The sequence below is a fragment of the Orussus abietinus genome, unplaced genomic scaffold, assembly GCF_000612105.2.
Source record: "Orussus abietinus isolate OABI.00-Male unplaced genomic scaffold, Oabi_2.0 scaffold87, whole genome shotgun sequence".
In the NCBI taxonomy this organism is placed as follows: domain Eukaryota; kingdom Metazoa; phylum Arthropoda; class Insecta; order Hymenoptera; family Orussidae; genus Orussus; species Orussus abietinus.
Window position 1 is genome coordinate 351,112 of NW_019396015.1, and position 27,302 is coordinate 378,413.

The 27,302-nt window shown below is 35.6% G+C and overlaps 1 protein-coding gene across 1 annotated transcript in view; it reads left to right on the forward strand.

Moving 5' to 3' along the window:
- The window catches only part of LOC105703808 (sex peptide receptor-like), a 59,414-nt gene extending 39,875 nt beyond the window's left edge, over nucleotides 1–19,539 (forward strand). Inside the window, exon 3 of the mRNA XM_012432496.2 lies at nucleotides 19,457–19,539. The gene's annotated coding sequence lies outside the window, so the exon portion shown is untranslated. The remainder of the gene's footprint in view (nucleotides 1–19,456) is intronic.
- Nucleotides 19,540–27,302: the final 7,763 nt, after the last annotated feature.

The following is a 27,302-nucleotide window of genomic DNA, read 5'->3' on the forward strand; positions in this document are numbered from 1 at the left end:
GAAATTGTTATAAACGAGTGGAAAGAAATGAGTAATTCCGGTTCGCTCGAACTTCGAGATGGGACATTGAGGTTTCTTTCTTCCTGGGGTAAATAAATTATTCGGACAAAAAAATAATTATATTTCGGCTTCCCAAAATAAAAAACGTGCGATGAAGTAAGAAGTAAACGCAAGTAAAATTTCTTCGTGATTATTCTTAATTTGGGATATTCATACAAATGTGGTAAAGAGAAAAATTACTCCCTAGTGCACTCGGAAGTGGTAAGAAAATCGAAGTCATTTATTTCGTCTACAAACGAGTTATTGCATTACAATAATAAAATAAACCATAAGACTTGATTGTACTACGGATGTAAACTTTTACGCCTTTAGATGCCATTTTTCATGTACTCCATGTAACAATGGAAAGGTATTAAAAACGAAGACTGACTTATTAACATGTACACCGTCGGGAATTTGAATTCCTCCGCATTCTAGTCAACTGATTGCAGTTAAGATTCTTTTTCACGGGGAAAGTAATTTATTTTATTGCGGCCGTAAAGGGAGTGGTTAGAAATCCTAGCGGTACTCGTGTAAACTGTAAACTTTTACGTCGTTCTGTTACGATTTTTCATTTACCACCCGGAAGAATTTGATTGATGAGGTAAAAGATTAAATTCATTTCAAGTCACCAGAGAACCTTTTAAATTGTTTCAATGCTGAAATTAGTAAAGTACTACGCTACTCCATCTCATTTTTCTAATGATGCGCCGAATCGGATGGAGATAATTTCTTTACGGAACATTTCTTTCACAGAAATACCCATAATGGACAAAAATACCTTTAATGGTCCATCTTATCAATCATTGTCCGAATAATAAATTACTGGATATATATAGAACATTGACAGTCTAAAGGGTAAATTGTATGGTTGCGAATATTGTACCTACCTTATTATCATGCTTTACACAGATGTGCTATTATATTAAAAACTAATACAAACGACATAGCCTCTTTCTTGAATTTTCTGAAAACTTTCCGCGTTTAAAATTAAAGTATTATTAATTTTTAAAATAACATTTATCTTTTTACATACAAAATTACTAGAAGACGATATTGTTTCGACTTGACTATGTTGCAAAAATCTTCTAATCTCAAATAATTCATGCCATACATTTTTTATCCCAATTTCACGCTGTCACTTTCCTATACAATCACTGTCGTATGATGTCAAATTTCAACAATTAATAATCATTCCGAATAGCAAGGTTATACCACTCGACGTCTCCCGGATTACCATTTGCTAATTAATTGTTTTAGAAGGTGGTCCCTGTGGCACATGTCAGTGGTTTAATTGAGGTGTATGTGATCCAGTTAGGTTAGTTTAATTGGTATGAGGTAACCCTGGCATCTTAATTGACATAAGACTGCACCGTGTACAATGGGCTAGGACGATGGAAACAAGTACTGAGCAGATTGTAATTATTACTTACCTACTACTAAAACAATCACGAGAAAGACGGTCAGTACTTTCTTGTCTTCGAAAGAACTTGCCAAATATGTTAACAGCTCATTATTTCCAAAAATGAATAAACTCTTCCACTTAAACAAATTTTTAAATGTTCAGTGGTTGAAAAACGACACGTTTAAAAGCACCTAATTCGATTTTTATTCAATTTATTAATGGCATACACTTTTTGCACACGGCAGCACGTACCAAGTTAATCTGTTGCATTGTATGTAAATGTCAATTAATATTAAGATCATGTAATTGTATAGAAGAACATGAAATGGAAAAAATCTATTGCTTGTACCACGAGAAAAATTCAAATTCGTAAATTACAATAAACAATTACGCGCGATGAATCGTCTTTAACAAGAATTTAAACGATTTGCGGTAAACTATGTGCATTGCAATGAAAGATTTCGTATTCAAGTTGTTTCGCTTAGAAAAGTTAAAATTAAATTTTAAATAAGTTTCTTGTAGGTTGAATTAATATTTTAAGCAAAATTTGTTAATGATTAAGAAGTGACAAAAATGTAAGGATTTTTATTATGATCGCCACAAATGTTGGAAAATCCAAAAAGGTCTGACATGAGTGTAGATTTTTACTCGTCAAAGTGACATTAAATCCGGCCGCAAAAAGGAAAGTTTTTAAAGAGAGCTGGAATAAATTGTAACACCGATGGGTTGGTTTTTGGGACTTTTAAAAAATTCTGTTTCATTGTACACATGGGCAGATATTTTTGGGACGAAATTCCAATCCGTTTTACACCAGGTCGTAAAACATCCGTATCCCGGATGGCTCGTTCATATACGTAGCTGAGGCGTGAAACAATAAAGTTCGGACTACGGCATTGTTATGTTCCTTTCAAATTGCTTATATGGATAATTAATTCTATAGTTAAACGAGTACCGGCAATTAAACAACAAAATAGCTTAATCGTAGTTGATTTGTATTGTCAGGCTCTTTATCCTTTCAGCATTTTTTACGTGGCAAAAAAAAAGTATTTCCAAAATTCTAGTAAAAAACAAAATCGTACGTATTTTAAGAGTCGAAAATTAGGTATTATTTTGATTAAGTTGAGTTTCGATTATTATGAACTTACAGTACAGGGTATAATTATATACATATTGATTTCATTCAACGTAAAAACGAAAAATCTTGCAATACTTTCTCCCTCATCCAAAGTTATCTTATATTACGCGCTTTCTTACAAGGAAGGTACCCCAGGTCGATCTCTCCGATTTGATTGCTTTTATAATATGTTATAGTAGACTAAAAACTAAGCAACACGTATTTTTTTTTATCTGCCATTAAACAGTTTAAGGGGGTGAAACCACCATCCAATGTAAGGCATGCCAAGGGGCGATTTGGCAGTTTCACCCACAAGAACAATATTTTTTAACCAATCCAACTGGAAAAGCTTTCTCATAACAAGAAATAAAAAATGTAATTTTCTCAATTAAAAAAAAATTAAGGGGTGAGCCACCCCTAAATATGATTACGTTTATGCAAAAAATGGTCAAATTCAAGTCTAAAAATCTGAAAAAAAAAATATGTTGTGTATGAACACGAAGGAAATACGACGTGTCTTTGAATTTTCCCGATAAAAAATATTGGCCGGGGCAACTACCCCCCGAATGCTCACCCCTGTGAGGGGTGGCTCTGCCCTTAATTTTTTTTTTAATTGAGAAGATTATATTTTTCATTTCTCGTTATGAGAAAGCTTTTCCAATTGGACTGGTTAAACAATATTATGTTCTTGTAGGTGAAACTGCCAAATCGCCCCTTGACAAGCCTTACTTTGGATGGTGATTTCACCCCCTTAAAGTGTTTAATGGCAGATGAAAAAATAGGTGTCGCTTAATTTTTAGTCTACTTAAACATATTATAAAAGAAATCAAATCGGTGAGATCGACCTGGGATATCTTCCTTGTCAAAGAATAATCTTTCCATGTCGATAACTCGAATGATTCCAAATTCTATTAAATTTTACATAGTAATAGATTTCTGTTAATCTTCTAAAACGTTTTACGTCACCGAGATCAATTCATTGGGCTTTAATTTTGAATAAATTTCTAGAAACCATAGGCGAATTTCAGGTATTTCTGGACATGGATAGTTATATGGATGAGACTCTAGTCAGCTTCTACTTAACCCAGTTCTTCTTGATCACAGTTTGAGGTTGAATGTTTTTCGAGGTCAATAGCTTCCAAGTCTCCCTGAAATTGTTCCCATTGAATGTCAAAAGAGTGCCAATTCTTCCTGATGGAATCTGAAATCGAGCTCGAAATCTATTCGAACCTTTCTTTCCCATTCAATGGCCCCACAATAGATAATCTTCACTGAAATATTGCACCTCTAGGATCTCTGTGGATCTTTTATATTTCATATCGGGTGATTTCAGCTTCACGAAACTCAATGCTTTCCAGTTTACTGTGTCAATTTCAAATATACAGTGTTTTGAAATACTCCGAAGTATTTGAACACTGCAAGAAGCATTATTTTTATTACCTAAAGCACCTTTATATCCATGAAATACTCACTGAAGATATTGCACTATTTTATATAACTAATAGCTGTGAGTTAAAAAAATACGTTTGGGTTCTTTACCATTCAATATTAAATTATAGAAAAAAGACATTACTACTTATACCAGATTCGCTACCTTTACCGACTTTAATGTTTATTAAATAAAGACAATGAGAATAGATGGAAAGAGCGGAAACTCAGATTCTTTTAATGCACTTCGTTTTTTTTTCGTTATTCGCCTCGATAATAAACTTTGCAACAAACAGTAGGAAGGGAAGTTTATCGCGACTTGGATTATGAGAATGAAATTTTTCCTCTTTACATGCAAATTATTTAATGACGCCGCTTCCGCAGGTTCATAAATATTCATCCCAGCACAATTCATTTCACCTTGGCCGTGACCAATTAGTGAGCAATCATTCGAACATAAAAATTGCGATATTACTGTTTTCCTGTTTATTCTCATGAAATTAAACATTAAGACTTCGACATTCGAGAAAAAATGCGTCGCCCTCATTTTCAACATTTCATTTCAATAGAGTTTAGGTATACCCTGTTCGTTCCTTTTGAAGTTCTAAGAGCTCCAAAATTATACATTCCTATAAATTTCCAGCTGGATATGTACATGTTTTTCTTTATTGTATTCTTCTAATGATCTGTCGTTATTTCTTAAATAATGAGCAGGCATTTTTCAATTGCTCCAAAATCAATGAATTAGATTTATCTTTTTTACATTACATCGGACCTTTTTTCACGTGTAAGATATCAATTCGTTGGAGAAGAATATTATTGATTGATTGATACGGTTCACAAAATTGATGAATCTGGAAATGTTGAAAAGGTCGATGGTGGATTTCGTAACTCAAGATATCAAAGTTTATTGCGCTTGCAGCAGTCGAAATCTCATCCCTTCCGAAAAGAGACCGTGTTAAATTCAACACCCCTCGCTCTTCAAGTGCCGTCTGAAATCTGAGAAACTTTGCTCGTTAACGAACCATCTTATAAAGCAATCTCCCGTAATTATGCGTCGATCATTTCGCGACTTTTAAAGGGAATCTAATCAAACGAAAACTCGCGTAATGAGTCAACCCAAGAGCGTCGGATTTACTCCAAGTTGCTTTTAATCGTGCTCTTAATTACCGCCTTCCAAATAACAAAAAAGAAAATATTTCTTATAATTGCACGCGTCATTAAAATTGAATACAAATCGTCGTCACATTCGCGACTCATAATATTACGCGTAGGCATCTTTTCAACGGAATTAATAAAAATATTTCCATTGCCAAATGAGGTGCCCGACCTAAAGATGTACGCACATTGTTCGTCAGAAAATTCGCAATACCTCGAAAATAAAATGTGCCGGTTTCCGAAAATTAATAATTATACATTTTAAAGAACACTTTGTCCAAGTATTGAATTGATGTAATGCCGAAGCATATTTTCAATGTCTTCAATCGCAAGTCGCAGCTCGGATTAGATTCCCCATCAGGAATTTTATGAATGACAAAGCCTCGGGATAAGCAGTCTATTTTTGCATTAATAAAAATAATTCTATTGCCAAATGAGGTGCCCGACCTAAAGATGTACCCACATTGTTCGTCAGAAAATACGCAATACCGCGAAAATAAGATGTGCCCGTTTCCGAAAATTAATAATTATACATTTTAAGGAACACTTTGTCCAAGTATTGAATTGATGTACTGCCGAAGCATATTTTCAATGTCTTCAATTGCAATCCGCAGCTCGGATTAGATTCCACATCAGGAGTTTTATGAATCATAAAGCCTCGGGATAAGCAGTCTATTTTTGCATTAATAAAAATAATTCTATTGCCAAAAGAGGTGCCCGACCTAAAGATGTACGCACATTGTTCGTCAGAAATATCACAATACCGCGAAAAAAAATGTGCCCCGTTCCCGAAAATTAATAATCATACATTTTAAGGAACACTTTGTCCAAGTATTGAATTGATGAAATGCCGAAGCATATTTTCAATGTCTTCAATTGCAATCCGCAGCTCGGATTAGATTCCCCATCAGGAGTTTTATGAATCATAAAGCCTCGGGATAAGCAGTCTACTTTTGCATTAATAAATATAATTCCATTGCCAAATGAGGTGCACGACCTAAAGATGTACGCACATTGTTCGTCAGAAAATTCGCAATACCGCGAAAATAAAATGTGCCCGTTTCCAAAAATTAATAATTATACATTTTAAGGAACACTTTGTCCAAATATTGAATTGATGAAATGCCGAAGCATATTTTCAATGTCTTCAATCGCAAGCCGCAGCTCGGATTAGATTCCCCATCAGGAGTTTTAAGAATCACAAACCTCGGGCTAAGCAGTCTATTTTTGCAAGGGAATTCTTCCGTGACCCGGTTTTATGCAAATATTTATTTTCCTCGTGCAGTACTCCCAACGTACGGCGAGCGGATGACATAAAAAACCCGCACCATATTCCACGTGGCAAAATATGAGGAGGTTTCACATGTCATGGTGAGATATCACATGCAGATGACTACGGGATGGGGTATATTTATTTTCGCAAAAGCGTCCTTTACGCAGCTGTGACGCTCTTCATTTTTCCATTCTCATGTCGACTTGAAACGGTTTAAGTAAATTTAACCACTTTCAGTGGAAACAATTTTGAAAAATAAGAACAATTAAGTTCACCCCATTTACAGCATATTAGTAATCTCATACAAAATCAGAGAATTCGCCTCTAAGTATACGTCATTAAATATTCACTATTAGAATAGTCACTTATTATTTCATAAATTAGCAAGGTACAGGTTAAAATTTATTACGATTTTGTTACTTTTGAGCGTTCAATTTTTTGGAGAAGCCTATTTGATACGTTTTTCGGAACGAACGGGGAGAATAGTTTAAAAATCCATCACTTGATCTTTTCAAAGTCGATCCAATAGCAAGTTGCTTGCCACTTTGTATTTTTTTTTTTGCTTCTAGTTCGAGCTCGTACGCATACTTTAAGTAGTTTCCCGTAACTTCGATTGAAATCTCGAAAATCTCAGCCTTGGAAATCGAAGCTCGGATAATCAAGGCTCCCCCTGCAATCCCATTAATCTTATAGAAAAGGAAAGGCATTGGTTTTAGAGGGGTTGAAAATCTGCCTGATCATTTATCTTTTGAACGCTTCGAGTTGCAATAATTTGGGGTGAAAGCTTTCGCGCTGTTAGTTCTTCGATATAAAATGAAATAAGTGGATCTCGAGGATATTTGAAAACTCGAATTGCTCCGGAAATTCGGCTTGCCAGTGACCTAATGGCCCGGAATCGAAAAGTTCTTGCAGGCAGAAACGTCGAATTGGTGAATTCACCACCCCCTTTTGTCCTGAGGTGAAAAAGCGATCGATCTCTGTCACTCGGACTGTGGAACGATTAAAAAAAAAAACATGTTTAACCATCGAGAGGTCCACGGAAACGCGACGTGGCGGAAGGAAAAAGGAGAATAAGCAGAGGAAGAGAATCCGGAATATTTCAGGATACGTAATGTCGAACGTCCGACATTTCCTGCAATTTTTGATAAACGTTCCGACGCGAGTTAATCCACTTATTTGTTCGCAATGCTTGCGGGTATAACTAATCAATTAACTCAGTATTTTCTCTTCCGTGTTCCGTGACAGAACGAACAAAAAATAGCGGGAAACCGATGCACAACGAGGAATTAAAATCCTACAGTGTTTGCAATAACTCGGTATTGATAACATTTCTGCGGGAAATAAAAATCCCAGGTATTATGTAATCCGGATAATTAGGACCTAATTTTCTTATTTTCATGGATGCCTGTATAGTGTAAGTACGATGATATTGAAATATTAATAACGCATGACGAAAATTAAAATCCTACAGTGTTTGCAATAACTCGGTATCGATATCATTTCTGTGGGAAATAAAAATCTCAGGTATTATGCAATCCGGATAATTAGGACCTAATTTTCTTATTTTCATGGATGTCTGTATAGTGTAAGTAGAATGATATTGAAATATTAATAACTCACGACGAAAATTAAAATCCTACAGTGTTTGCAATAACTCGGTATCGATATCATTCCTGCGGGAAATAAAAATCTCAGGTATTATGCAATCCGGATAATTACGACCTAATTTTCTTATTTTCATGGATGCCTGTATAGTGTAAGTACGATGATATTGAAATATTAATAACGCAGGATGAAAATTAAAATCCTACAGTGTTTGCAAAAACTCGGTATCGATATCATTTCTGCGGAAAATAAAAATCTCATGTATTATGCAATCCAGATGATTAGGACCTTATTTTCTTATTTTTATACATACCTATATAGTGTAAATGCAACAATATCGAGATATTAACAACGCTGGGTATTGCCATGTCGGGGTCAAAATTAATGCAGAGGATGTTTTGGAGTCATGATTGCGGGGGAGAAACGTAATTTTGGGTTGCATAGCAGCTTAGCAAAGAGCTCATAAACAGTACGTGCAGAGTAGTGCTTAATACTGCGGGAACTCTTAATTATAGAGATTGTTCATGAACTAATGTAAGCAACTACGAAAAGCCTTCTTCGATTTTCGTCCTTTAACCAGATTTTGAACCACTTACAATATTTAATATATTCCAAACATACCGTCTAATTAAATTTTTCGTATTTTATTCATTCATTCATTGACACGTGTACGACCTAACAAAATGTGTATACAATAAAAATCTGCGGTCACCGAAATCTAAATAAATAGATTATATGCATAAGAACATACAAGTGCCAATTAATATTATTATATTAATAATCCCGGATGTTGTGACGTTGCCGTTGAAATTAGTCGAGGAAATTTCTTAGCTTTGAATGCAAGGGGAATACATAATTTCGAATTGCATGGTCATTTACAATTAGCTGAGAGGTCATGAACAATACGCTAATATTAGAAGTTAATACGATGAAAACTCTCTAGTGTAGAGATTGTTGACGAACTATGCGAATGTAGAGGGTCTCCTTTGATCCTGGTCCCCTTAATATTTTGGGTATCATAGAACCAAAATGGCGTCGAGCTCTCATATTTCGATCAATATACAATTATCGAAGGCTCTGATATGAGAATCGAAAGGGTCAGGACAATTTTACGACAATTTGGAATACTGGTAATCGATAAACTCGCATTTGAACGTGGTAAAGGCAAAAAAAGTGTTCTATGCGCTTCTATGCTAAAAGGATGGTAATACGAGGTCTCGGAGTGAAAATTTAATTGACCTGGAAATCACAGATGGCGCGGGGTGTCCCTTTGCAGTCAATTAGGGCCCCAGAAAGCATGAATCCAGAGGATTTCTGGAGTTTTACTTAGATTTCTTTACAATTACTGTACGAAAACGACAGGCGTAGTATGCCATTTGGTACAATACCCAATCTGATTCGACACAGCTGTCAATATAAAAACGAACGTCGGCAACGTAGGCATTTAGAAAAATCTTCTTCATCGACGTCGATCAAGTTCCTCGACGTGTTTCACTTCACCTTAACTCTCATCGAAGATTCTCACTGATTTATGGCGAGAATTGGTGACTCTTCATGGTCGCCCTTGCCCAAAAGACAGCCAAAAATTCTCGAAAACACTGCCACGACATGTGCCGTCCAGCGGACTTTCTTTCCGAGTTTCGCGGAACTCATCCTAAACAGAAATAATTGCTTAATAATGCCATGCTCTTCATATCGTTCATTTTTCTCTGAAATTATGCATCAAATTAAATAAAAGCGCTACCTATTTATATCCAAATAAATGCTGTATTTGAATTTATATGAACGTTTCCTTCACTTTGATGGCCGTCGCAGGTTTTTTTATTGCTTACATCTTTAATACGAAAGAGGAGCCTATAAGTGACACGGGAAGTTACAAAAGACTTTCATTTTTACATTTTTCTATACCTTGAAAGAACTCGGTATCACCTTAACAGACTAATGAAAAGAAAGCCTCGAGTTTCCAAGCTTCCATTAGTAGGAAGCGCTTTTCCTCGTACAATGCCGCTGCTTAGGTATATCGAAGACCGAGGAAATCCGGAAACTCGCTGGAAATGCTTTAAATAAGGGAAAAAGGACCAAGTAATAACTAAAATGCTCAAGATGGCCGAATGCAGTACTCTCCCAGGACACTGCGCCGTCGAGCAACCAGGCAAATGAAATAATTGTTTATTACTCGGTACTTCATATTATTTCTCTGCTACCAGAAACGTAAGCAATTATTCGGAGAAGAACTCATGTAATACAATATTCGAAAAAAAAAAAGAAATTAAGGACTTTCTTCAAAAGAAGCAAACTCTCCACAGCCTAATTATGTCCTCTAGATATTAAAAAACATAATTAGGCATGTTCTATTTTGTATGAAGTAGTTATGTAATAAGAACAGAATTCCTATTTTCGAATGAGGAACATTCTCCGCGGTTCGATTAATTTCTCACGGTATTAACATAACAAAATAAAGTGGTAATTTGTTATAAAATACTATTGAATCATTTCTTTCGAGTTTGATCATTCAATCCTGTTGGTATTTGTTGGTCTCATTTTTTTTCGGAAGTAACGATTTGTAATTCCCTGTATCCGTTATTTTCAGTAAATCGGTGTGCATGTTTTATATTAAATTTTCAACGCCGTTAAGGATATGCATAATTAATGAGAAAAATTGCCTATCGCCCACCGACAGTATAGCCCCGATGCGTAAAATATTCAAAGGATCTCGAATGCGCGTTATGCTCGTGTGGGGCGCAACTCAAGCCGAGGAATTATAAGCGAGATGATCGATTGATTGTAGGCGCACTGTCATTTGTATGCAAATATTTTTACGCGTTGCGCGACCTTAACCCTACGGTTGTTACGTGGAATATATGGAGAGGAATGTGCAAATGAATCTTTTCCTGCGAATCAGGCTAACCGACAGCTCGGCCTAGTCGTAATAGACCCTCGCCATGTTGAATTTTTCTGCATTTAAAGTGATATGAAAGAGTCAGCCTATATACATGTGAGAGGTCAAATCGTTGTGTCGTTTTCGTACAATAATTATAAAGAAATCGAAGTAAAAGTCCAGAAATCCTCTGGATTCATGCTTTCTGAGGCCCTAATTGACTGCAGAGGGACCCCCTGCGCCATCTGTGATTTCCAGGTCAACTAAATTTTCACTCCGAGACGTCGTATTACCATCGTTTTAGCATAGAAGCGCATACAACACTTTTTTGCCTTTATCCCGTTCAAGTGCGAGTTTATCAATTACCAGAGTGTTCTAAATTGTGGTAAAATTGTCCTGACCCTTTCGATTCTCATATCAGAGCCCTCGATAATTGTACATTGATCGAAATATGAGAGCTCGACGCCATTTTGATTCTGGTCTGGGCTGAGTTAAAAAATTGTTTAAAAAAATCAAAAATTTTGAATGTGTCAGGACAATTCTTAGATGATCAGGAGTGATGTGTCAAAGTTTCGGACAGTTTGGTCTAATACCCTTAAAAAAAAGTGTTGTATTCGAATCGACTGATTTGAAGGTGGTTTCACTTCACCTTAAGCAATCTTCTTTAGAAAGCGATATTTCAAAGATCTGGCCTAATTGAAAAGCAGAATAGATCATGCCTGCGTTTATAAAAAGGAAATTTGCGAATCTGAGACGTCCAGCTTCAGGTAGACCAGGGCATTACGATAATTGTTCGTAAATTACGATGCAACCTCGTACCGACCGATGACGATGGAATATTTAGCGGTCCCGTGGTTAACCATGGCACGTGCCTGTGTAATGTTCACATAGTTAGGTGCCACGGACATGCTTCCTACGTTACTCGCACATGATCCCGAATAATGTCCGAGATAATTTCATGTCCACAAATTTATCTTCCGACTCGACGATGGGGGGATTTTCCGTTCTGCCAGCGAGGCCGTGTCGCCGACAGAAGGGTGGAAGGGACCAATCGATCCCCATCGATAAATCGATAAATCATCCTCAGGTGGAATCGGTAATACCGAGGCACACTTTGCGCTTCGAATATGAGGAAAATGCACGTCTTCGAGTCGGAAAAGCAATAATAAAATGCCGGATAAGAGTACTTCCGACTCGAGTATGCCCATACACGTACATCCGTCTTCGATCAGTTCTTCCTTTAAAATCATCTTTTGATATCGGAGTGGCACAGTATTTTTCTTTATTTACCATTAAAATTATTGTAGGTAGGTATTCATAAATAAATATACGGGAAAGAAAAGAAAACATTTGCATTATTAGAAAAGGACAGCATTCCTGATAAAGCTTTGCTCTTATTGTAGTAATAACTGCACTGACAGCAAATACGTCCGTAATTGTATTAAACGTAACCATAGAAGAAATCCCTTTAGAAAAAGTGCTAGCTCAAGTAGCAAATAAATTTGTAACGACGGTTAGAAAAGTATTGTTGTTACTATTCAATCTAATGAACGATATATATTTTGTCGTCGCTAAGGGATAAGGATATTTTGCCTGCCACGATTATAATTTGTGTTGCTCCAGTAAAGTAATAAATTTGTTATCGTCCATGCAGGGAAAACGAGGGTTTACCCTCGAAAATTACGATTGCAAATTATTTTGCACATTATCTTAATATCGTTTTCTTTACCTTCTTATTCACTTTCCTTCAATCAACGGGTAATGTGATTTTTAAATTTAGTACAGGTCGATTTTTCCCTCTTATGTTATCATGAAAATAAAGTTGTGATAGGTACTTAAACAGGTAACTAAAATTGTTAAATGTTTAATAAATTTCAAAGCTCAGTACTTTTGTTTAATGTTGGTTCGACAAGAATATTAGATTCGAGTTTCTAAAACGAAGTGACTACAAACTAAGCTATATTCCAGATCGAAGGTACATCTTACTCAAGTGATAATAAATTTATCCCGGTATACACCTAGTAATTCGTGAAATACACAATGATCGTAGATCGAGTTTATCGTGTGTACTAATTAACGTCGTAAACAGATTATGATAGGATCAGCCGAAAATGCTAAGCTTTCAAAGATTGGACGAGACACGGGAAAACGTTAATCACAATATTGCATTTTATACTTGCAATATCAGATAATTTTCAGCTGCAGTTACAGCTGACTTTTACAGAAATTTTTCCGCTAACTGTACATGTAAGAAAGTAAAAGTAACTGGATTAATCCGTTAATGGGACAGTTTTTAACCGTATCGTGAACAACAATTACCAACAGATATACTTCTGTAACTTTAAAGTGACATAAAAGGGTCATTCTATGTATTAGAAACGCCAAAATATATATAAAACTCTTCTCCAAACCAGATGCACCGAATCGTTGGAAACTTTAGTAAATGATTAAGAAGGCCCTAAGGAAGAACGGGATGCTCGTGAAATTTAATTTTTCACAAAAAATTTCTTTTTATTTAGCTTAGACTGGTACCGAGATCACATTTTTTTGTGAAAAATGAAATTTCACGAACATTACATTGTTCCTTAGGACCTCCATAATCACGTACTGAAGGTTTAAATGTTGCATCCAGTTTTGAGAAAATTTTATAAATATTTGATGTTTCTTATATATAGAATGACCCTTTCATATCATTTTAAGAAGATGGATGCACCGAATCGTTGGACACTTCAGCACGTGATTATGGAGGCCCTAAGGAAGAATGTGATACTCATGAAATTTAATTTTTTATACAAAATTTGCTATTTATATCAGACTAGAACCAAGAATACATTTTTTTTTTTTTTAATGAAATCTCACGAGCATCGCGTTCTTCCTTAGGGCCTCCATAATCACGTGTTGAAGTTTCAAATGTTGCACCCAATTTGGAGAAAAGTTTTATAAATATTTTGATGTTTCATGCATATAGACTGACCCTTTTATATCACCCTAAGGCTCTTATTTTTCTCCGTGATAAAATGTTTCGTGACAAATCGTGATTATGAGTTCAGCCTCACTCGCGTTATAGAACTACCAGACAATTGGTATCGTTTCCACTCAATTTGCCACTTCTACAACTTCGATGCTCCATTAGTACATTTGACACGAACGATATTCGACCCCCTAAGTCGTCCTTTTCATCGCTAATATAAAACCTCGTTCGACTTCGGTACTTGTCACGAAACGAACGGCATAACCCTTATACGTGTACGATTCCATTGCGTGTATACATTCGTTGTAAATTAAGCACTCTGCAAACGAGCTCGAAATGAAGGGAATTAACCACACCCACGAAGAAAGGGCTCATAATAAAGGTGGAATCGCCCCATTTTCGCCTTTAATGACGTTTCTTAGAAGTTTTGTGCCCAGGTGTAAACTTATCCCTCTAAACTCGAAAATTTCTTTCACTTTTGTCAGAGTATTAACAGAGAATATTTTCTGTGCAATTGTATAAAAATGCCTTTAACGTCCACCTTCTAATATTCTTCATTTTCCTTCATTAATGTACCCGTGATAATTAATCTTATCTCGAAGACAATCTATGAAGTTCAAGCAAATTGAATATCCAGACGCAAGTCGAGGACTTTCTTTATTTAGATCAATTTCAACTAAACGTATTAAAATTGTACTGCTAGACAAAAATTTGCAGCATTTAAAAATCAAAGTTTTGCGTATCTGACAACCACATATACCTATTGTTTAGCATAATGAAAGGAGATTATGACCACATCTCCGGAATAACAAGTGTATTTTTTCACCAAAATTAAATCACTACTTCTTTACGTTATTTATTATTGTAAAAAATTCAAATTTTGAATGTAACAAGACAATTCTTAGATGATCAGGTGTGATGGGTCAAAGTTTCGAACAGTTTGGTCTAATACCCTTAAAAAAACAGCGTTGTATTCGAATAGACTGATTTGAAGGGGGTTTCACTTCACCTTAAGGGGGTGAAACCACCATCCGAAGTAAGGCCTGTCAGGGGTAGCTCGCCCCTTAATTCTTTTTTTTAATTGAGAAAATTATATTTTTCATTTCCCGTTATGAGAAAGCTTTTCCAGGTGGATTGGTTAAAAAATATTATGTTCATGTGGATGAAACTGCCAAATCGCCCCTTGACACGCCTTACTTTGGATGGTGGTTTCACCCCCTTAAAGTATTTAATAGCAGATAAAAAAAAATACGTGTAGCTTAATTTTTAGTCCACTATAGCATATTATAAAAGAAATCAAATCGGAGAGATCGACCTGGGATATCTTCCTTGTAAAAATAGTGAGACTCTTGGCGAACCATTTCCAGCGCTTCACGGCGAATAAATCGTCACAGGTGAACGAATGAGCTCGTTCCGTTCGTTTCGAAAAGAGCTAAAATGCCTCTGTACTCGTAAAAGCTCTACGAGGTCGAAGACAATCGGTACCTTCGACGGAATACTCTAAAAGTGCTTACGAGAGGACGAATCGTATCCGATTTCACGGCAAAGGTCCGAGGAAAGAGCATTTCAGTACCGCCTTAAAGCGAATCGTATCTTCTACTTTGGGTTTCGGAATTCACGCGCTCGGTCCTCCATTTTGTTTCTTTTTTTCGGGAACGTACCGAGCTAATCTTTTGTTTCCTTTTATTTGAACAACGCTTTAATAAAGTAGCAGATCTTTGAAATATTTGCTGCGACAGAGTTCAAAGGGAAAAGCGTTTAGGTTTCTCGGATACGAATCGAGTAAATCTCCGTTCGATCAAATTCGAAGCTTCATCAATCAGACTTAGAAGCTTCGGTCGGAGATAGCAATCGCGAAATCCTTGGAGCTGTTTCCAAAAGGACGCACAGGATATCCTTAAATGCCGATATATATCTTCGTTGCAGTCCAGAGACATTTTCGATGTTATCTTTGTTTAAAAAAAATAGGATATGTTCTATGCTTGATAAAAAAAGCACCCGTGGTATTTTTTTATCTTTGCTAGAAAAGGTGATGTTTTACAGAATGCGCGACAAACTAGCTTCAGGAATTATAATAATCCAATGAATGTTCCACTTGGTATGCATGGCATGCTCGACAGTTGTGTCCGAAGTAATTTCCTTAATAGGTTTATTCCTAAACAAGGTAAATAATTTGGCAATTAAATTGGTACAGAGATTGCCTAGTACAGGATGTTCTTTTTAAGATTCTTTCTTTTATACTCGAATAACTTTTTTTATTTTTTAACCAAGTTTTATGAAATTTAAATATGGAATATTGATCATAGATGTTTTTATTCTGAAACAAATGACAAGTCTAACATTATTTTCACATCATGATGTTGCATCGTTTTTTAGTATTACACCAGTCATGATCAAAATTTCACGAGGAATCGAATAAGCTTATAAAATGATCGAATGTCTTCTGATACAAAAACGGAAGTTAAAACGTGATGTATATTAAGCAGAATAAAAAAGTAACGATAAATGTAATCCGCATATTTGCGCTCTACATTACTTTCGTTAACGTCGATACAGTAACGTAAACCTTTAGAGGAAAATCCTTATGCTATATTTAAAATTTCATAAAAATTGGCTAATTAATCGGACAAATTTTCGAATTAAAAATCCAGGACTTTATCAGATATCCTTTTCATGGCATTAATTTAATAAAAGTATTAATTCAAAAAGCATTATTTTAATAAAAGTCTTTATTGGTCCCCTCTCGGCATTAATTTCGTATTCTTCCAAACGAAATAAAAATATTCTTAAAATGCCATAACTTTTCTCTTTTGTCAGTTTAACTCTCTCGTACTCCCCTCGGGAGTAAACATTTTTTAAACAATACAAAATTGTGTTGATCTTGATTATAACTAACCCCACACTCAATCACGGGAACCGTGGAATGTCGCGACATGTATAAAGCTAAAAGAGTATGACCGAAAACCACGAAGTGCAGTTACCAACGGTAATTACGTTGATGGATCAATGTTCTCATTAGAAACAGAATTCCTGGCCGACAGTCGAAATTAGATCCGCGCGGGTTGCCCATTGATCAACCAACCAAGACGAATGGCTCCAACCTATGTTAATCGACCCATCGATTACCTACATACCTCCATTCAAAGTGCTAGCATACCAGAATCAGTACGAAATGAAACGAACAAGCAGGGCACGTTAATATTGTTCAAGAACGTGGACATTACCCTCGATAAAAGGTCACTGCAATATCTCAGTTCCTGCACAAAAAGTAAATTATTTTCAATAATAAATAATTTTAAACCAATTGAGAAATCGTCATGAGACCGCCACGAACGTTCGACTCCACGAAGTGAATTTTCTAAGTCAGTTATTAATAATTATTCTTAATTTTGAAAAATAAATTAAATGTTACAAAAAAATGTCTACAACAATGTCTGTAAAATTGAAATTTTATGAAATTGGAGGAACGTTTGACTCTTTTCATTAAAAATTTCAAGGGAAGAAAAACTGGAAAAACTCGCCGAGCGAGGCCAAAACTTTTAGCTAGGAATTAATTCAACTTATTGTTAGGACATTTTTTAATCAATCATACCCATAGACGCTAACTTTAGTATGATTATAGTGTAACAAATGAAAATTCGTCAACCCTGGACATGAAAAATGCTTTTGAATCGAACAAAGTGACGTATAGGTCGGTAGATTGACGAGGTTCAGCGTTGAGCCTAATTTAGTCGAAAATGAAACCATCGAGAAGTCCTAATCGAGAACAAACATCGACTTTCATCCGCAGGACGGCCGAGGGAAAAACGTACGGAAAAGCATTTCTGGTCGCACGACTCTCTTCACGTGGATAAAGCCGGCTAGATGATCGATCTTCGATCATCGGCCATCGATCCGATCGGCGACCCCTTTAAACTCGACCTTCGCGTAGGTCCCTAGACATACCGCTGTACGCACAACGAATTATACCTGTAAGTCGAGGAAATTCCCTAGAATAGTTTTCACTTCATTTAAAGCACTTTAAGAGGATATGAAAGGCGCCAAGAAATTTAATCGACGTCGATAAAATAAAATCCATCTATACCGTTTTTAGTGGTAATGCCGTTTTGAATACTCACGTGGTAACATAAGCTGGTGCGTCCCATTCCCGACATTTATATTTATGTTGAAATCTTTTACAGTCTACGTTGAGAATTATACGAACTGAAGGGTTCCCTATGTCATTTCGGCAAAGTAATGATAAAAAGATCGATGTACAACTGTCGAAATCCCATGAATTCATGACTGTTTATATTTTCACGAACTAACGTCGCCATCTGTGACGTTTCGCTGCAACTAAATTTTTCCTCTAAAAACACGTGGTAGCCGCAGGACAAGCCAGCATTCTCTTACAATCGTTGGTGAATGTATTTATCACATTTTCCCATCCGACTCTGTAATATTCCATTTCTACGGTATTCTAAATTGTTCGAGCTAGGTCCTGAAACTCTTTATTTTCGATTGTAAACCTCCAAGAAGCGTAAACCATCGTAAACGTGCACGCACCACGCCATGTTGGTTCTATTCCATGATAAATAAATTAATTTTTGATGAAAAATGAAATTTCATGAGTTTCACGATTTGACTTCTCAGATATATATAGGCTGACTCTTTCGTATCCTCTTAAGAGATTTACTGTTGGCCATCAGAAATGACCAAAATCTTGCCTTTTCACTCATTCTGGAAATGATTGCAGAGTAAACAATTTAAAAGAAAGAGTATATTCAATTGCTCCTTACTTAATGAAACGAAAGTTAGTGTAAATAATGTATATCGGGTGGAGAAAAAGTTTTCGTATTAACCTTTGAACATTTTGAGATCAAACTTTGTACGAGAATTTTGTCCTTACCCTGTACATACGTATACATAATTACAAGTAATATTTTTATATAATGCGGGGAAAAATTCCCGTTCAAGGATGGCCTTAAAATGTTAAAAAACTTATACAGGAACTTTTTCTCCACGCTGTATACTTAGTATGAAAATATCCCGCGATTAGATACAAATTCAGGACTTTGCATGCAGGTTTTAATTAATTAGTTTTTAAATTATAACTGCACACGTATCTCTAATCTTCAAAGCCTTAAAGCCATAATCTTAAAAAAGTTACCGTGATGGCAAGTCATATCCTGAAACTATTTCCCTGCTTGCATTAATTAGAATATTGTAAAATAAACTCACAAAGAATGAAACTTAAAAAGACAAATATGTCTCGTTAAATGACACGCGTTATATATCTAATAAATTAGCATCCATTATCAATATTTTTTATTATCATGAATTTCAAAACAGTCGGAAATATCATAAATCTTCAATAAACGATGTATAATAATTTAGAAAGTATCAAACCCCAGTTAATTATGAATTCTTAATTATTAACAATTAATAAGAAAAATCAGCATGTATATTTTAAAAACATATAGCGTTAGCATAAGACGCATGCTGGATGCGACAATGGAATAATTATTTTATCTTCCTTAAAGAAAGTGCATGCAATCTGAATTATCAGTAATCCATGTAATGCAATTTTTGTTTCATGTACCCAGTTTGGACATGCCCCTCGTACCGAATTGTACTGTTGGCCGAAAAGGAAGCACAAAAACCATATCGCCGTGTAAAAAAGGATAAGGAACACCAACGAAGAACACGAGGGACAGACTATTTTTCGTACTAATCTTTGTACTGTACATAATGTACCGAGGTATACTGTAAATAAGCTGTTAAGCGCGATGATGTACAGGCTTTTAACTTTGTTATTTTCATAAACGGTGTACAGCGAGGTTCTTTAATTGTACAGACTGCGAGATTTGCGTCGTTAAGAACGTAAGCACTACTTAAGGCTTTAGATGTTAACACAGCTCATTTTTTTACGGTATATGTACTGCCATGTACCGTACTTTCCTAATTATAGTTGGTATATGCGATCTAAAATAGAGAATAAAAGATGTCTATTAATTTTTTGTATAACGAGTCTCGTTCGATTTGAGTAAATTCGATAGATTTAATTTAATCTAGTAATTGGAATTTTTATAACCAATTTGTCTTTTCCTTTTTCCGTGAATTTCCGAATAGAAAATATCATTTAATCTGGTTATCTGTTATTTATCAGAATTGAATAAGACATTTTTGAAAACTCTAAATGTATACTGAGGTAAACTCTTACGGAGGCCATTATGGCGGAAAGGGTTATTTCCTGTAAATTAGAAGATCACGTAAAGTCGAAGGTTTTTAAGAAACGACCGGATAATTCGTAGCCACATTTACCAAGTACTTTAGGCCATCGGTAGAAATATGCAAAGGATAAAAATGATCCGCATTAAGTATTATTAACTCTTAGGAAAATCATAGGGTATCTAAATCTCTTGCAGCTACAAATCACGCGTGCAAAGTTTTGTGTACATCAACCGACACAACTAGAGCATATAAAAACTATTGTAATTAAAGAGCGATGAAATTCAGGCTTTTTTAGTGAGTACGTAAAATGAACATGACCATCGATGCCGTTCAAAAGGGAACATATGTAATTGTCGCATGAATTGTAGCTTTACTCCTATGGTTACCATTCATATTATATGATAATTACACGAGTTAAATCAAACGGACTGTTTTGTGTTTGTAGGATACACTTACGTTAATCCTCTTAATTTCGGGCAAAAATAAAATTAACCAAGTATCCACTGAACAAATTTTACGAATATCCGAGCATGTAAGAAACTCAATATCGGAGCACATAGGTCGAAAAAAGAAAATGAGTAATGCATCAAAATGATGATTAAGTAATTTTGTACAACTTTTATGTTATACCGAATTTCCTCAAAAGAGAACCCTGCGTACCTCAATGATTTCCCAAATTCCTGATATCAGAATATCAGAGCTCTAATGTACATACTTACTTGTAATCAAATTAATTCGCGCGAATGGAACGATGTGTTACTATGGATAAAAATAATACATGTACGTATAGATTTATATATGTTATATATACATACGTAATACCAACTAATAGTGCACACGATATACCTACGACGCGTAATTCGATATTGTTAAGGCCGAGGATTCGTAGGTGCAACAATGCGCCTAATTAAGTGTGCGTTCAGCCTAATTATTAACATGTACACGGCTGGTCCGATAAAGATAATGAATAATCGTAACTAAACGCATGCGTTAACGCGAAGTTATATCTAGGCGTATGATGAAGGACAATGGCTGAGAGAAACATAAAATAGGAAGGAAAAAAGAAAATTGATACTCATCCAATTATGCGTACTCGTAATGGCGTCTGTGCGTCACGTACACACCCAAGAAATGTTTATAGTCATTGCATTAATTATGGAGAAGACCAGGGACCGCCGTCCCACGAGCCCCGAAATTGCGTTCCTTAGGTCTTCTGTAATCACTCATTTTCGCTAGTTTTAATTTCTGCGCGTAGATTAAGCCTTTACAGTCTGCGTAAACGCAACTCAAGTACGCGGTGTGTACGTGTACGCGAAGGAGTGCGTTTACATTAATTAATTGTATTAGTTATATAGACGAGCAGGGAACGCCGTCCTATATACGAATCCCTGAACTTGCGCTTTGTAGGCCTTCTACTATGAATTTGTTTTCATTCGCTGTTGAAATTTGTATGTTACCGTGAATGACCGAAATTGGAGAATGTCGACTTTCACCGGTGAATGTCAACAGATACCAAATACGTCGGTGAAAGATCGAATATTTCATTACATTGTTGTACATTCGGACCCTCTCCAGTGTGTGTCGACAATCACACACCGGTGAATGTCAACATTTACCGGTGTAAGTCAGAAATAAGGGTATTTAGCAAATATTTCGGACATACACGAAGCGACTATGTGAATGTTGACATTCACCGGTGAAAGTCGACATTCTTCCGATTTCGGTGTTTCACTGTAACATGTACATATGGAGTAATTAAGCGCGATGAGTGTACGTTTGTACGCGCGATTACACTCGTTGAGTTAATTATTTATAATTATATGGTTAAAAGATGAAGACCTGGGAACGCTGACCCGTGAGCCCCAAAACTGCGTTCCTCGGGTCTTTGTTAGCCGTTTTTTTAATTGTTGCTGAAATTTCTCTATACTTGATAAATCAAGGTACAGTGATCAAATTTCTACCGTCGTTTCCTTTCTTTTGGAAAACTGAGCGTCTTGCAGGGAAAATTAATTTGTGATTCGAATTTTATAGTTGTTGAGGGTATGTCTGTCGAGATTGCGAAGGTGCATAAATGATGAAATGATTATTAGACTGAACTTAAAAGAGTTATTGATAATATGATATACAGTCTAAACATTTGTTGGAGAATATTTTCTACCAGAGTGATTTACTTTAGTTTACATTTTGTATTTTACCTCAAGAAAGAGTGCTGCCTCTTGCTGTGTATTTCTAAATTATGGATTCTACACAACTGTGTGAATTTAAAATTAGCCATCTTCTGATGTGCAGTCCTTTAAATGAGAAATTGATCGTTCTAAGACTTTCCAAAAGCGATTGACAAATTTCATGATTTTATCTTTAATGAATGTACTTATGATTTTGACTTTTCAAGTATTAAAAAGAGAATTAAGGAGTTAGTACATTATTGTAGATAGTTTAAACTGCCGTTAACCGTTGTTTGCGATCTACTACGAAATGATCAATTTCTTGTAGATCAGATATTTTGTCTGAGCTTCGATAAGTTCGATAACTTATTAACCATTCTTTCTCAATTCTAGAGTACTTTTGTACCGATTAGACGCTTATGAATCGTGTGAGGACTTCGATGTAAAACGAGCGAGTGTATTGAAACATTAATCAAGAATGCTGCGTTATTAAATAAATGTGACATAAACTTGTATAGAAATCATATATAATTATACATTTGTCGGATGGAAAGCTTCCAGGAGCTCGATGGATTATAATTAAAGTTAATTACTAACTAAAGATTCTAACTTTGTTCACTGACTATGACACACGACTTTTTGTAATTAAACCCGCAAAACTTAATACGAATAAAGTTATTAAGCTGCTTACCAAGTACACCTTGTCATTTCCTTCTTTATGCGTGCACCTGTACTTGTTCATATCGAATCAAAAAATGTTCATGATTTTCGGAAATCTTCAATTCACGCCCATATCTCACTTTTAGTACTAAAAGACGTTTTTTAACAATTTAAGGGGACCTCCGTCATACTCATTTTTCGAACAAGTGCAGGAAATAAACGAACTACAACATTTAAATAGTGTTTAAGCGAGTTATTACCTGTACTTTTAGATACACATTCATATAATTCTTTATCATTTTACATGAAAAAATCGTTTGAATTATGTACATTCATTTTTATTCTACATTTTCTGTATATTCTCGTTTGTCATAAGTTTTCAGGCAGACGAATCACTCTAGAATATTCCGCTTTTAGAAGAATGATCACGATGAGTGCATGCTTAGAAATTGCCATTTTCATTCATTCCCGATAGCATTTAATGATCTTTAATGGTCGTTTTATCAAAATATGGAAAAATTTGCAAAAAAAAATATGAATGGATAACTAAAATTTTTAGTGATTTTGCTTCTACATAACTGTCAGTAGTCATGTCTATAACCACAGATTCTATTAAAATGTGTGCAAAATATTGAGTATGCGGAACCAAATTTTTAGACTATTTAGAAAGTGCCTTTAAATTATCAAAACAGTATTTTCTTTTGCAAAATGATATTATGTACCTAAAAGCATGGTTAATAAAGTGCTTAAGATATATTTACATGTTGTGTTTCATTTTTTTCCTGTACCTATCAGAAAAATGGATATTTTCGCTTGGTCAACAGGTATTAGCTCTCTTAAAAATCACAGATAAAAGACGTCTTTTAACGCCAGAAATGAGGCACGAGTATTTCATCTTTAGGCGCTCTCTATGTAAGTTCATACATATTCAAATTATACAGCTTCCACATTTAACATTTACACTTGGCGGGATAATCCATCCTCCCTAAAGGTGTTCCGTCATCATTAAACAGCTTTGGCAAGTAAGTCCTTTAATCTCATTTTACACATTTGAATATCGACTTGGGAAACCATGTTGAATTACTGAAACTATGCAATATACTAACACTCCCGTCGCGGCTTTTCTCGCGACATATAAAAATAGAATTCGAAATTTATAAATGTTTGTTTTTTAATAAATTTCTATATGTAAAACCCTGTTTAACTCACTTCGGAATTGGTACGGAGAAGATTTTGAAATTGGTTACTAGACATTTGAATGTGCATTTCTTTTAAGTAAAAACCACGTCGACCTCCTAAAAAATTGTCGACTTCCAGTCGAAAATAAATTTTATCCCTTATGTATAAATTCCCGGGATGGATGTACAAATTTGTAAAACTGTCACATTGAGCAATTACACTCGAAGGGTATAATCCGTTTTAATTCGGGGTGATTTATTATCGTTAAGCAGCTTTGCGAATCAAGCCTTTATAAATGTAAAACCTGGAATCTCAGTTTAATCACCAAATTAATGGTATACCATTTAAAATGGTATAGGTATTAAAAAATTAATCTTCACTTCTGAAAATTTAATCCCTTGCATTTTTACTAATTCAATGGAAATATTCCCTCAATCACCCCCATTAGACAGAACTTGTCCGATATCATTTAAACTCTGCCTTGATATTACATTTATAATTTTGGCGCTCTTCCAACCCAGAGAAAACTTTAAGAATCAAAGGAATGATATAAAATTATTCAATAAATATTTTTCTCCCACCCTGTTGATGAAAAGGTGAAAATGTGCGGGGTTTCTCTATTTGCAACCTGTCTACATTTCCGCCATTTTTAATTGATCGTATCCATATCAAACAGGAGAACCTCCTCAATTATTAGAACCAGAAAATATAGATTAATAAGACCCTACAAAGCGGTTAAAAATTAACAAAACATTTCCACTTTAAATAGAACAAGACAGTTATTTTCTGAGAAAGTGTCATCATCGTTAAGACCATTTCCTTGAATGTCGCTCGTAACTCCCTTTTGCATCTGTACCGAACCGGAAGAACGTCTCGAATCGCGCAAATTGTTTTACGAAAGCATATAAGGCAACGTCTGAGTGTACGTTTGTACGCGCGATTACACTCGTTGAGTTAATTATTTATAATTATATGGTTAAAAGATGAAGACCTGGGAACGCTGACCCGTGAGCCCCAAAACTGCGTTCCTCGGGTCTTTGTTAGCCGTTTTTTTAATTGTTGCTGAAATTTCTCTATACTTGATAAATCAAGGTACAGTGATCAAATTTCTACCGTCGTTTCCTTTCTTTTGGAAAACTGAGCGTCTTGCAGGGAAAATTAATTTGTGATTCGAATTTTATAGTTGTTGAGGGTATGTCTGTCGAGATTGCGAAGGTGCATAAATGATGAAATGATTATTAGACTGAACTTAAAAGAGTTATTGATANAGAGAGAGAGAGAGAGAGAGAGAGAGAGAGAGAGAGAGAGAGAGAGAGGTCGACTTGAATACGGTATAAATTGCGAGACATAAGAAACCCCCTCGACGAGGGCGAAACATTACTCCTCTCACATTCTCGATGAAACCCTACGACCCTTCGACCCTTTTCAGAGCAAATGATAATTGGCTTCTCGAAAGCGACAAAAACGGAATTATTTCCTGCTTTAGGTGTCCTAGAAATGGATGGTCGATTCTATGTTTTGCTGTTTTCCCTTCTTTCTTCCTACTATTTTTAATTTCATATCTGCAAGACACACAATAAAGATAGTTCGCTGCAAACTATAAAGGCGTATGCACATTTGAACGCGAACGTGTACGAGGCAAAACGTCCTTTATAATTTCCCGCTTTAGGTGTCCTAGAAATGGATGGTCAATTCTATGTTTTGCTGTTTTCCCTTCTTTCTTCCTACTATTTTTAATTTCATATCTGCAAGACACACAATAGAGATAGTTCGCTGCAAACTATAAAGGCGTATGCACATCTGAACGCGAAAGCGTACGGGGCAAAACGAGGCAGAACGAGGATACATATGTGGACGAGCAATCGAACAAATTGCCTCGGGTTGGTTCGCCATATGATCCGAGGCAGTACAAATGACATCTACAAAAATGCCTTGATTGGTGCCTCGGATGATTTCATTATCAACCAAAAGTCCAGGTACAGATGAGAACACGAACCCGTACGAGGCATTCGTTCCGCCTCGCCTTGCCTAGTCCACGTTGTCGTTCAGATGTGTACGCGCCTTAAGGTGAAGTGAAACCCCCTTCAATCGATTCGAATACAACTTTTTTTTTTAAGGGTATTGGACCAAACTGTCCGAAACTTTGACACATCACCCCTGATCATCTAAAAATTGTCCTGACACGTTCAAAATTTGGATTTTTAAAAAAATTTTTTTAACTCAGCCCAGACCAGAATCAAAATGGCGTCGCGCTCTCATATTTCGATCAATATACAATTATCGAAGGCTCTGATATGAGATACAAAAGGGTCAGGACAATTTTACGACAATTTAGAACACTCTGGTAATCGAGAAACTCGCATTTGAACGGGATAAAGACAAAAAAAGTGTTATATGCGGTTCTATGCTAATACGATGGGAATACGAGGTCTCGGAGTGAAAATTTAATTGACCTGGAAATCACAGATGGCGCAGGGGGTCCCTCTGCAGTCAATAGGGCCCCAGAAAGCAGGAATTCAGAGGATTTCTGGAGTTTTACTTCGATTTCTTTATAATTAATGTACGAAAACGACAGGTGGAGTATGCCATTTAGTGCAATACTCAATATAATTCGACATGGCTGTCAATATAAAAACGAACGTCGGCAACGTAAGTATTTAGAAAAATCTTCTTTATCGAGGTCGATCAAGTTCCTCAACTTCTTTCACTTCACCTTAAAGGATGGAACTTTACAATGAAAGCGTTAACAAAAACAAAATTGCTTCTTTCACATTCTCGATGAAGCCGTAAGACGTATATAAATATTCAAACTTTTGGAGAAAACAGAAAGATGAGAAAAGAAATCGGTACAAATGTTAATAAATGTACAATGCTTTTTCATCAAAATACCCACAATTGTGTATATTTATGTGATCGTATATCGGTATATAAAGTACTCGAGTTTTTGTTAACGTATCTTATGACGGTCGTATATTCGAATATGTACCTTTGTACAGCATTGCCTAGAATTGTCACACATCCAATTGAACATTTGTATACAAAAGATTTCGAAATTTAGTACCACCAAAATCCCTATCATAATTCTGTACAAAATTTCCAAATATTGTATCTCAGAAAAATGTCGACTCGAAATATATTATACCGCGAACTGATATTTTTACCAGTGCTGGACTGCATGCATTAGTACAATGTAATATTTTGCGATAATACAAAT